The sequence below is a fragment of the Ailuropoda melanoleuca genome, chromosome 4 (assembly GCF_002007445.2).
Source record: "Ailuropoda melanoleuca isolate Jingjing chromosome 4, ASM200744v2, whole genome shotgun sequence".
In the NCBI taxonomy this organism is placed as follows: Eukaryota; Metazoa; Chordata; class Mammalia; order Carnivora; family Ursidae; genus Ailuropoda; species Ailuropoda melanoleuca.
Genome location: NC_048221.1, coordinates 111,974,608 through 111,987,035, shown reverse-complemented (window position 1 = coordinate 111,987,035; position 12,428 = coordinate 111,974,608). Strand labels below are relative to the sequence as shown.

At 39.0% G+C, this 12,428-nt stretch overlaps 1 long non-coding RNA gene across 3 annotated transcripts; it reads left to right on the top strand.

Moving 5' to 3' along the window:
- Positions 1-447: 447 nt before the first annotated feature.
- On the top strand, positions 448-7,754 carry LOC105237423. 3 transcript variants are annotated; one of them, XR_002142574.2, is made up of 5 exons: positions 448-591; positions 1,961-2,152; positions 6,280-6,329; positions 6,995-7,082; positions 7,179-7,754. It is a non-coding gene; the product is annotated as an uncharacterized LOC105237423 (long non-coding RNA). The 3 variants fall into 3 exon arrangements; XR_002142573.2 differs by having other exon boundaries at positions 523-591; positions 1,752-2,152; XR_856016.3 differs by lacking the exon at positions 448-591 and having other exon boundaries at positions 636-2,152.
- The last annotated feature ends 4,674 nt before the right edge of the window (positions 7,755-12,428 follow it).

The following is a 12,428-nucleotide window of genomic DNA, read 5'->3' as shown; positions in this document are numbered from 1 at the left end:
GCACAACTGACCCAGCCCAGGAGCTACTCTGCCAGGTGCCATATACATGGGAGCCTCAGATCTGTGCTCTATGCTGTCAGGATAAATTTCAACTTCTTTATCATTCCATGAATTTCCTCCCTATCCCAGCTAACTCTGGCATAGAGCATCCAAGTCTTTTTTTTCTCCACATGAGACTGTCAATACTTTCAATTTCCTTCTCAAAATATGACCCTCCCAAGATTTTCTACATGTATAGTCATCACTGAGCGCTTTAGAAGTCATAGTCAAAAGGTCAAGTAGTTTAACTATTTGTCACTTTTTTTCATAGATGCTCACTTACTCCGCATAAAAATACCAGGAAGTCCCTCTTCATTACTTATATTATGCTCCTCAAATTTGCTTGCTGATGAAAAACAGGAATAGGCATTTCTCATGAGGAATGCACACGTGAAATGTACTTGGCAGTAAGCAACTGAGAAAACAGCCAATGATGTCATCTATGCATTGCATCTGGTCAACAAGTACTAGTGACATAACTTATAATAACCTTTTTACTTCTTGAAAATTGCCCGGACTCCTGCTGTGCTGTTCCTTTAGAAAAGCTGGTTGGTATGTAGCGTTTAATTAAATATTTTAAAGCCATCCTTTTGTATGCCTGTTGTACTTTAACTAAACTTCTGACAGCTTATCCTCTGTTGGTTTAAAAAAAGAAGGCATAGTTTATTGCCTGCCTCTCTCTGTCTCTCTCTGTCTCTCTCTCTCTCTCTCGTGCGCATGCACAGTTATAGAATATTAGTATTTTTAAGTGAAGTAAAACAGCCTATTTTAGAGATGTGTGAAGGGTAAGTTTGAATGTGTTGTTAATTTAATGTGTTGTCAGTGTAAATAGTCTAGACATGAAAAGGAATAATTTGATAAAAACATCCATGTTTTAGTATTCTAATTTTTTAAATAATGATGAAGTATTATTATTGGAATAGAACCATGTTTTCTCCTTCTCTGCCACTTTTTAAAAATTACAGAACATTCACAATTTGAAAGAAACCACCACAAAACTGCAGTCATCTTATCTATATCCCCTAAGCAAAGTGCTTTTCCCGCTAATTTATCTGAAGAATATCTCCTTGGTCAGTATTATAAAACATGTTATGATTTTCTTACACTTGTTTATTAATCATTTTGCATGTCATGCTTTGTCATCAGGGAAGGAAAACCACGTTCAATTTTTCTTTCTTTTTTTTTTTTCCCTCTCATGCTCTAAGATTGGAAACCTAAATAACAAAGGGATTCAAATCTTGCTTGAAATACAGACACGTTATTCTCAGCAAGAGAAATCTTAAATTTACATTTCATTTTCTTGTGCAAAAATCCTCTTAATTCATTCTTGGAAACACACACACATTTTACAGATATGACCTGTAAATTTTTCCTTTGACTTTTGGGAGTGTTTGGCCATAGTTCCCAGATTTTGCCAACAATTTTAAAAGGACTGCTTTAACGATCTAATTATTACAATTTGGTAATTAGCTAGAGTAGCATTTCAAAGTGTTATTGATATGACTTGCCCGGGTTAACCAGTATTTTAGAAAACAGACTAGAGTCGTATAGATACTGATATTGTTCTTGTCTTCACGTTTATACTTTTACTTTGGACCCCTGAGACACACAGCGTTTGTGGTTCTGCCACAATCTAGAATTCTCAAACATCCCTGATGGCTAAACTATAATAATCTTTGGAGAAATCTCCCCTCAAGTTCCTGTGTTTGCAGTCATTAACAAAAAAGAAAGAAAAATGTTAAAGGTACCGAGAAAAGTCCAGTGCTTGCAGCTGGTTTCAGCAATTTCAACTTGCGCAAGACCCGTGTTTGTGAAAGCAAGTCAAGAATCTTTGAACAGGATGTAATCAACCTCCGATCTGCTGAGAAACACTGCAAAAATGACTCGCCCTGCCAAAAATAATAATGTCGTCTACAAACAGCTCTTCCATGTCTAAGGAAGAACTCGCCACACGTGTGAGTTGATGCTGGCATCAGAGGAGCAAGCAAGGAAAAGGGCAAATCCTAGCAAACCCAGCCTAAAATGCCCCGTATCAGAACCCACGGGAAGCTGTGGCCCATTCCAAATGTGCTGGCAATATCCAGGAAGATTCGTATCCGCAAAAATCCAAACGGTAAGTGACCCTGGACAAAGGGCTTATAGTTGGCAACAATTCTGCGCTGTCACTTTCCCTCTGTAACCGAGCTGCCCTGTTCTGTGAAGGCAGAGCTGTTAAATACCTCTTAGTCACCAGCCCCAACCCAAATCTTTCTTTTGTTTTCTTTCTTTCTTCTTCTTTCTTTCTTTCATTCTTTCTCTCTCTCTCTCTCTCTCTTTTTTTTTTTTTTCAAAATATCATCTGGCAGCTTCCCTCAAAGGACATCAAGAGCTCGGGAGGGAATATACGTGAATGATCCTTTAGAGAAGTTTCATCACAAAAGCCCTGCACCTACCTCTGTCAAGTCTGGGCTGCTCAGTCCGCATGGGCTGGATGTGAAAAAAGACCCGGGATGATGGCTTCTCCGAATTTACCAGAAAGAAAGGACCTGGGATGCTTGTCCTTTAAGTGTCTCTAAACATGGTTTGCATAGCTGGATCTCTGCTTATCTGTGCCTTTCGGCTTTCGCTTCCATACATGGATCTGTTCCCAACAGTAACTCCAAGCTGTGGAAAAGCAGCTATCTGGCAGCTCTCCGCTTCATCCAACACATGGACGATAAAAATACACATATAGAGATCCTTCCAGCCAGGCCCATTTCCCACCCCGCCGTCCTGCCACTATGCCTTTTTGGAAATACGCTTTCAGATTGGCATTTCTACTCCCCAGGCGTTTAGAGAACAACCGCTTTCCCCCTGATTCCCACACAGAGCTTTTAGGATGTGGGTTTGCTTAGCTTTATGAAAACAGTGCCATGGTTATATTTCCTGACCGGGGTCTTCATCCTTAAAGATCTTAGCAATCAGATATGTACAGGACCTGCACAATGTGTAGTGAATGGCTGAGCAAATGGACATTGCATGTGAATGAATACATACATATTTAATGTATTTGTTTAGTTAATAAGAGTTGTGAACACTCTGAATTATTTGTCTTAAAGGATCAGGTAGGAGCAGAAGGTCAATGTAATCGAAATATCTAAGACAGGAGAGGTCAGGTTTTTCCTTAAACAGCTTCTCATTTAGGATACAGTGGCAGTTCCTAATAAGCTACCATCTAGCATATAGTTTGAAATTCAGAAAACTTTTTTAAGGCTAAAGAATGTAAACTTGAGTAGAATACTAATTGCTACATTTTTAACTGTCAGTGATACTGTAAATGAAATGAAACTGTGACCTGAATTTTAAGGGTGGGGGTGGGGAAGGAGAAATCCAGCTCTGGCTAAGAGAGATATAGGTGAGAGGTACTCCTTCAGGGGCGGTGGAAACTCCACTTAGCCTTCTAGTTCCTGGATATCGGGCATTTCCGTTTTAAAATTTCTCTCTCTCTCTCTCCCTCTTTTTTCCCAGTCTATTGTTACTCTTGTGTGTGTGTGTGTGCACATATATAAAAGAGAGAGTGAATTTCCAAGTAACATTTTTCCGTTCGCCATTTTGTTTTCAGAGTCATATTAAAACTCTTTTAGAGGGGCGCCTGGGTTGCTCAGTCATTAAGCGTCTGCCTTCGGCTCAGATCATGATCCCAGGGTCCTGGAATCGAGCCCCACATCGGGCTCCCTGCTCAGCAGGAAGCCTGCTTCTCCCTCTCCCACTTCCCCTGTTTGTGTTCCCTCTCTCGCTGTCTCTCTCTCTCTGTCAAATAAATAAATAAAATCTTTAAAAAAAAACTCTCTTACAGTCTCTTGTTTGAAAAAGAAAAAATAAATTTGAGGTATACAGGAATGATTCATTTTGTGTACCGAAATGGAGCTAGTTTGTTTAAAATATTCCAGAGGAAAAGAGGAAGGATAGATGACACAAGATTGGCAAAATGATAATCGTCACAGGTGGTTGAAGGATCAATAGGGGACTCATTATATTATCCTCTCTACTTTGTGTATGTTTTAAAATTTGTATAAAAGAAACGAGACAAGAGTACAAGATAGATATATTAATGGTGAGTTTGAAGAATTCTAGATTTGCGTAATCTCTGTGCAAAGCACTGAGGCCAGAACAAGGAGGGGCAAGTTTTTTTCTTTTCTTTTATTCAAAATTTATTCTGACATTCAAACCTCTCGTCAATCAGACATATATATGTGTGTGTATATACATGTACATTCCATACGATAATACATTTTATGTTCTATAATATCTACACAACATATTATATATGCATAATAATATATTATCATATAATAATACATATCTAGTATAACAATAATATATATCTAAGGAAAATTAAGATATGATATTTTAAAAGCCAACCAAATGTAGCTCAGTGATGGACATGGCAGATGGTGACCGTACCCACAAGCCATTCAGGACCCTTTCTTCCGTTCCTTTTCTCTGCTTTAGAAATCTGAAAGGTAGGGGGCACCTGGGTAGGGCTCAGTTGGTTAAGTGTCTGCCTTCAGCTCGGGTCATAATCCTAGGGTCCTGGGATCAAGCCCTGTGTAGGGTTTCCTGCACAGAGACTGGCCCAGACCAAGTAATGAGTACACATATCCTGAGTTCCTGAGTGAATAAATGGGTAAATGAGAAGACAGGAATTCCAGGTGGACAGAGTTTGAGTCATTGTCAGAAGCAATAAGGTACAGAATCTGCTTGACTAACTGTGAAGAGTCCACATTGGCTGAGGCTTGGGATGGACAAAACCCAAAGGACCTCGAGTGACAGGCTTAGCACGTTGGTTTTGGGTATGTTAAAAGGGGGAGTTTGGGCACAATCAAAATTGTGATTCTTTTATGAGACTTAATTTTCCTTCTTGTTGAGACTTGATGATAATAGAATCCTACAGAAATCTTGAAAGCAAATGTTTACTGTGACAAACAGGTGGGTGGGTTCTTACTTGGCTGGAAAATTCTTAATGTCTTCTTTGTTTCTAAAGGGACATCTTATTTTCTAAGTCAATTATTGAATATCTTAGAAGAGAAGAAGGAAGAGGGGGAGAGGTGTGGTAGTGTGTAATCACCTATCAGAATGAAGTGTTGGGGCTTCAGCTAGTTTAAAAATTGGTCTGCCATGCCTATATGATCACTTGCATTTTAAATTCTGCCTAGCATATTGAAAAGCAGAATCATTGTGCTTAACATAACAGATTGCATCTAGAAAGTCCCTTAAGTAATTCTAATAGCCCTATATAACAGGAATATTTAATTCATTTGGTGTTTTCATTATTAAAATATTTGATTGCTTGTGTCATATATCCTTATATGTCAGATTACATGATCTGGTGCTTTGAAGTCCTCAATAGCAATTTAGCTCTGAGCTGGTGGTATCCAGGGAGATGATCTTGGGTAAATTCATCTCATTTCTACTCTCTTCACAGGGTTTGATTTTGCTGTTTTGTGCCATTTGCAAATGATAGGCCCTCTTGCCTCCACTTCTTCCTAAACTCAAGTCCCATAATCTGCAGGAAACATTTAAAAAAAAATATTTGCAAGCAGATTTTTTTGGGGGGCCTTCCAATTATGAGCCCCCGAACAACCAAATAGAAAGCCCAGACTGGTCTCACATTCCTTCTGGGCTTTAAGGTCTCAAGCTCATCATAGGTGTCCAATGATACTCCTTGGACTTTAGGTGGAACGTAAGGACCTCCCTCCAGAAGAAAACACACAAGTTGGGACAGTCAATAGTTACCCGAGAGTTTAGTTCTACATCTCAAACAAAACAAAGCAAAACAAGATGAAACAGTGTTGAATTATTTTTGTTCTCTGTTGAAACTGTAGATTCTCCTTTGAAAGTGGATTACAGTATTCCTGACTTAAGGAACTGAGCCTAGTATATACACTATATAATCTATTTATAGTACCTAATATAATGTTCTATTCCTAAATAAATTCTTAAAGTGTATTTCTAAATAAATAAATTTTTAAAAAAATATTAAGGACATTAATCTACACAGATTTTGCTGTTGTTAGGGTTTTTTTGTCACCAGATATGGACTATAAAAAAAAAATCAGTGTTTAAAAGGCTTTACTAATTCTAATAGTGTCTCATTTAAAGTCTATTCTATCTTATTCTATCCTCCAGTTAAGCATAATCATGTCCATGGGCTTATCTCTATAAAACAGGCAGAGACATTAATGTACAATGAAGATGAAGTGTTTTGTTTTGTTTTTGCAGATGTTTCATTGAGCTATGGGCAGAGCTTGAAGAGATGAGCTAAAACAAAGGTAAGCAATTTCAACGTATTTTGATTGCAATTTTTGGACACCTGAGTAAAGAGAAAATGTTGGAATGCCGTAGCATTCTCTCTTACTTGGACCCCAGGGAACATTTTTGCGGAAGAAGGTGATTTAAAGGTACTGATGACCAAGGAATCATCCTGTCAGGCTGGTTGGAGCCAGACTGAGCAAGGTCAGTCAGGTTGGTGCAGGCTTGGAAGGACTGAGCTGCGCCTGGTGAGGCTGTAAAGTTCCAGAAGCATTTCTCCGAACACACTTGGCCATCGGTCCAAAGAAAAGTTGAAAGACTTTGCAAAAGTGCCAAGTGTTAGAAAGCATTTCTGAGGAACTAACCCCGTCCAGAGGCTAACACAGCCACTGGAACCCAGAAAGTATTGTATCCGTCATCTAAGCTCTTCCTTAACATAGGAAAGAGGCATGACAAGTGTTTAGAAAAATGCCCAGACATTATGGGGAGATATATATTTCTCCAAAACTGAGCTTATTTTATTTGTGATGCTTTAGAACTACCTACCAATTAATGAGATTGCTTTCTGAAGGCAACAAGTAAATCACTCTGCTCTTCTCCAGTCCTTTCATCCCACATGTAAAATTTTAACCATGATGGACGGAGAGTCTCGGGTCCAAAACCTCACCACATTTCTTATCCACAGATACAGGTAAATGGAAATTGCAGCTCTTCAACCACAGCATTAGTCATTGTGATTTGTTTTTAACTTGTTGCGGCATCAAATAAGACTGGTAAGTGTAATAAGATGTTTCAAAATATCCCGTTGCTTGTTCATTTGCTTGGAGGACATAAAGAGGCGAATCTGAAAGCAATGTGTTCTGATCCAGAAACAGCGGGAAATGGGAAATGACAGCAACCTGATCCGGAGCAATCAAGAAGGGAAGGTTTATTTTGAATGAGAGGTGTTGTCCGACTGTGAGACTGAGTGATTGCCGCTGAGAGTAAACGCAAACACAATCACTAGTGGCTCCAGGTACGAAGTTATCGGGAAGCTGTCTGGTTTCGCGTCTTTCTCGGCTGCCACGGTCACATTACATCCGTAGATTGCAATACTGTCTGTGGAGGAGGAAAAGTTTCTTCAGTTTATTCTTATTCTTAATGACAGCTTCTGGGCTGTCATGATTTGAAATTACAATGAGAAAAAGGCTCCATCAGAAAAAAGGAAACAACATATTCCGAAGCCAGATTGTGTATGGGACAGGTGAGGATGCCTCATCGTTAAATGGTCTTGGATATGCATTGCCTCTCCGGCCTGCCATTACTTTTTATATTGGTTGTGCTGTGTTTTCTGGACTTGTATAGCTATGGGCAAAGTCATTTCGTTCCTCCCGGTCCCTAACAATGTTATTATTTTATTGATAGAGATCAAAGGAGCTGATCAATAAACATGTGCTGTGAAATAATCTATAATTGCAACATTTTATGTTTGGATGCCACTTGAGTTTGGGAAGCACATTAGCATGCTTTATTTAATTAAACTTCACTTCAACACCAATATATTGTCCAAAATATGTATCTCTTCAAGCCTCATTATTTTATAGTCATATCACACTTGGGGCGCCTGGGTGGCTCAGTTCGTTAAGTGTCTGCTTCGGTTCAAGTCATGGTCTCAGGGTCCTGAGATGAACCCCAAGTTGCCTCAGGAGCCCTGCTGAGCAGGGAATCTGCTTCTCCCTCTCCCTTTGCCCCTCCCCCTGCTCTTGCATGCTCTCTCTCTCAAATAAATAAATAAAATTAAAAAGAAAAAGAAATATTCCCCAAACTTATTCTCCGTGCTTTGTTTAGTATATCTTAACAATTTAGTTTTTTTAATAAAAATCTTTCTCCTGCTTATATTATAAAGACGACCACTTGATGATTAATAAATCTTTCCTTTCTTTCTTTGTGTAAGGCCTAGATGGGGCCAATAAACACATGGAATACAAACATGAATAAAATAAAGTTCTTAACCTCAATGAGATTGAAATTCACTTGTTTCTTCACCCAGTCCTTCCCAACTAGCATTCATTAGACAACTTCAGAAAAAGAAAAAAAAAAAGGCACTTATTTTAGAACCTTGGGAGTCAAGCTGGAGCCTAGGCAGCCTTTCCACTTGTTGGAACTTTTTTGTCTATGCTTAGATGTACAACACTCTGTTTCATCTGGTTGCTTTTATAATGCAAAGGGCAGAGGCAAATTATTTGGAGTACAATGAGTGGGTCCAGAATATTGAAACACTCCTCTTCATGACAATGCCAAGTTACTTTATTTGTTCATGAAGCACTTGAAAAATGAGAAAGAACAGCAGGCCTTCAAGAGAGAACAGAGAAAGAGTTGGCTCCCAATGCTTTCATTAGCAAAAGAGGGTGTTAAAATGCATAGAAATGTTAAATCTCTCCTAAAAAAAAATCAATGAATGACATATCCAGTTGCAGCTCACTCAACCGTGGTTTCACAATCATAGGCGATCTTACAAGGGAATGGTTCCGAAGCATAAAAAGTAGTTTAATTTCACCTGCTGAGTGTTAATGCATTTGAAACATTGGAAAAGAAGCTGTCAAAGGGAAATAGAATATCTGTACCACCACCTACACTCTCTCAAACAAAAATTATAATGCATGTGTATGGAAGGAAGTCTGTTCTGTGGAACACTACTTTTATTAAAATGTGTGTGTGGGCTTCAAAATGTCAGGTCTGACCATGAGGCAAAAGTGTAATACCACTTGTTGGTATTCAAATAGCATTTTTCTTTTGAGGATCCCAAAGCAATTCATGGGTATAACTCGATCTTTATCCCTGTTATTTGGAATCTTAGGCAGTGTGCTTTAACGCATCTAGCAACCTGGAAAGCGACCAGGTCTCAGGGTAGATGAAGCTTTTAGGGACTTAATTTCTTGGTAAGCCTGGCAAACAAGAGGGTAATGACCCCTAAACCAAGGCAACCCACGGGCAGTGTCTTCACGGACTGTTGCTCCATGGATATAGGGACATTCTTCAGAGCTCCAACCCCAACATTGCTACGGTCCACGTGATGCTCTGCCATGTAACAGATGAAAAGGCCCAACTCCTTGGAAGGTCCAGTGTCCAGACTCAGAAAGGCAGAGGGTTTATTCCAAAACGAAAATCTGGTGAAAAGGCTACATCAGACTTTCTAGCATCATAGCAATATTTTAATTTTAAAAAAATGTTCTATTTAGAGCATTTGTGTTTCACATCAATATAGTTATTTTGGGATCAAGATGCCATACTAGAGAACCATTGGGTCCTTATGATATTAGGACTTATACAAGAAAGAGCACATTGTTGCCATGGGGATCGGTAAATAGTCTTGATCTGAGACACTGGTTCCCACTGCCAAGACATGGGTGGGAGAAGGTGGTTCCCACAGGCTCTGTTTTCTCTAGACTAAAAATATAGCATGATTTCTATTAAAGGGCAATTAAAAAAAATTCTTGGTGATGTAGCCTAAAAGAAGCATACCCTATCATTTTCAGAACAATCAAGCAGTGAGCTCACTATCTAATACTTGGAGATTGTATTTGTATGCGATATTAATTACGTTCATGCCCTGTCACATCAAAGGTGCTGTTGCAACTGCAGCTTTTCTTAGTGCTGTTCACAGGGTCTTAAAAAAGAAATGGTTTATGGAGATACATATATTACAGACATAAATTACTTCCTTTTAAGGGTTACAATATAAACTTAGCACTTCGAAGTTAACTCTTTAAAATCATCATTTTGCTTTGTGAAATATTGTTCCAAGTGGTTGTGATGAATGTGAATCCTATTACTTATGGTTTTTATGGCCTCCAGTCAAGAAATCCAAAACATTAGAATTTTTTCCCTGGAGTTTATTATTAAATAATATGTCCAGATATCTATAAGGAACCCTTGCATTCGTAAGGTGCTGTAGAGTTTGCAAAGTGATTTTACTACCAATCATTTTGCCCAATGTACTTCACAATCTTGGGAGACAGGCAGGGTTTATAATTAGTTAATCGTCTCCTTTTGTAGGATAAGATGGAAGCTTAAAAAGGTCAAAATGCTTGCCCAAAGCTACATCGATCATATGTGTAAGATTGAGCAAAATGTCTCAAGATGAAAAAGTCTCTTTCTTCTCTAGTGTGGTATTAGGAAAATGACACACTTCATTGCATACAATTAGTCCTATAAACTCTATCATTCCATCATCAAGACTTCTGGATTTAATTCTGTGACAATTAACACTAAAGTATCATCTGAATTATTGTCTGAAAATTTTGTTGAGCTAAATAGCAGTTAAGGAATATTATCTCTTGGTTGGGACAGGATATCATTCATGATATGTGTAAGCGTATTTTAAGAAAATTTGACACACATGGAAAGGAACTAATTTTCAGTTCGTTATAAATTCTGCTGAAATTAAGTTTTATTTTACCACTTGGAAAGTAGGTTTCCTCCTCTTCCTCCTCCTCTTCCTCCTTCTCTTCCCCGCCCTCCCCCCATGCCCCCATGACCTCTTGTGTCTTGTCAGCCTTCATAAGTTTATCATTGCACAACTTAACCTATTTTTTTACATTACTTTGCTGGATCTCAAGCTAGCACAGCCAGGTTTACACAAGCAGTATTATTCCTCATGTTGTCTTCCTCCAAGGTACGTTCCTTCTATAGAATATCTGTTGGGCTCTTTCCAGTTTTAAATGAGTGTAATTCATCAAGGGATCAACACTCACTAAAGAACTAAAATATATGCATTTCGAATGACTGCTTCTCAGAAGTTCTAGATCATGCTTTCTTCGTCTTAAACATCACTCCTTCTCATGCTGGCTCATTCCTCCCTGAACATTGCTCTCAAAACCACTCAATTTGGTAAGAATTTCTTTTTTCAACTGCCCCCTGGGAGAGACTTCTGTTGGCTCCTACTACCCAGGTCCCTAGAGTCAGATGTTTCATGTCTCCATCCAGTTTCCTTGTCAACTCACCCTTCATTCCTATGAACCACCCCCATGTCCTTGCACAATTTTTATTTTCTCTTTAAATTATAGAGTCAGGTTCTTATGCTTGCCACCAGAGAATCCTGCTTGCTACACAAGAATGAAAAGAAAGTGTTATAATTAGTGCTGTTTCCTCGTTTGAGCAATACTGTAAAATAACCAAATATTTTTGTCGTCAAGCTTTATTTACTGCAGCAATATTATATTTCCTCAGATCACTAGCATTCGTTCACTGAGTTACGGTACGTTTTGCTCGAATTACACATTGTTTTTCACAAGCTGTGCTTACTTCATTTTGGAGGAGAGAGCCCAGATGAAATAGATCTGTTTTCGAAAGCTCCCTGTAGTCTTTATACTTGGAGTGGTGGTTCCCAGACCACATCCAGATCAGCTGGGTTCGAGACCCACTCATTTGGATAGTGTACCACTTACGAGGCTCATGTAGGAGACAGAGAAACTGAAGTACAGCCTACATAATTTCTCTAGGTCAAGGACAAAAGTCATTTAGCCTTTTCTCTAGTCTCAGAATTGCTTGCTCTGCTAATTGAACTACCCTAATCAGATCAATTATGTCCCTTATCTGCAGTGAGGCAGGTAAGAAATCCATTCCAAAGTGGCGGGTGTGTTGCTTTTCCCTCCCTCCTGCTGCGTACTAATGTGAATCTTGGTGTAACAGACACTACTTGGCAGAAGGTAAGTGCACCGAAGTAAAAACCCTCACTACCCTATAGTGAGTTCATTTATTCCTGCCCGAGGCTTAGGTTTTCCCCATCAAAGTTCATCATGGAGTCACCGGGAAGAGGTGCCTTCCTATCTTCTGAAGTCTTGAGGAGTGGAGACTGGAGAGAACGGGGCGAGACCATTGACCATTGGGGTCCCTCTTGGTTCATGTCTCCTGCTTCTGTGGATTCACGATAAACACAATTCCCTGGAAGCCTACTTTCAGATCGAGACCAGAACATAAGCACAAGCAGATCTAAATCCATTCTTATCAATTATATGTACCTTCCTTCTCCTTATTAATGTGTTAAAGAAGGGAGGATGAGAATTTACCATGGGAAAATAATTAGGTTGAAAATTTATTTTCTCTAAGTCCACTCCTCGTCCTGTGTTCCCCATGTCCAT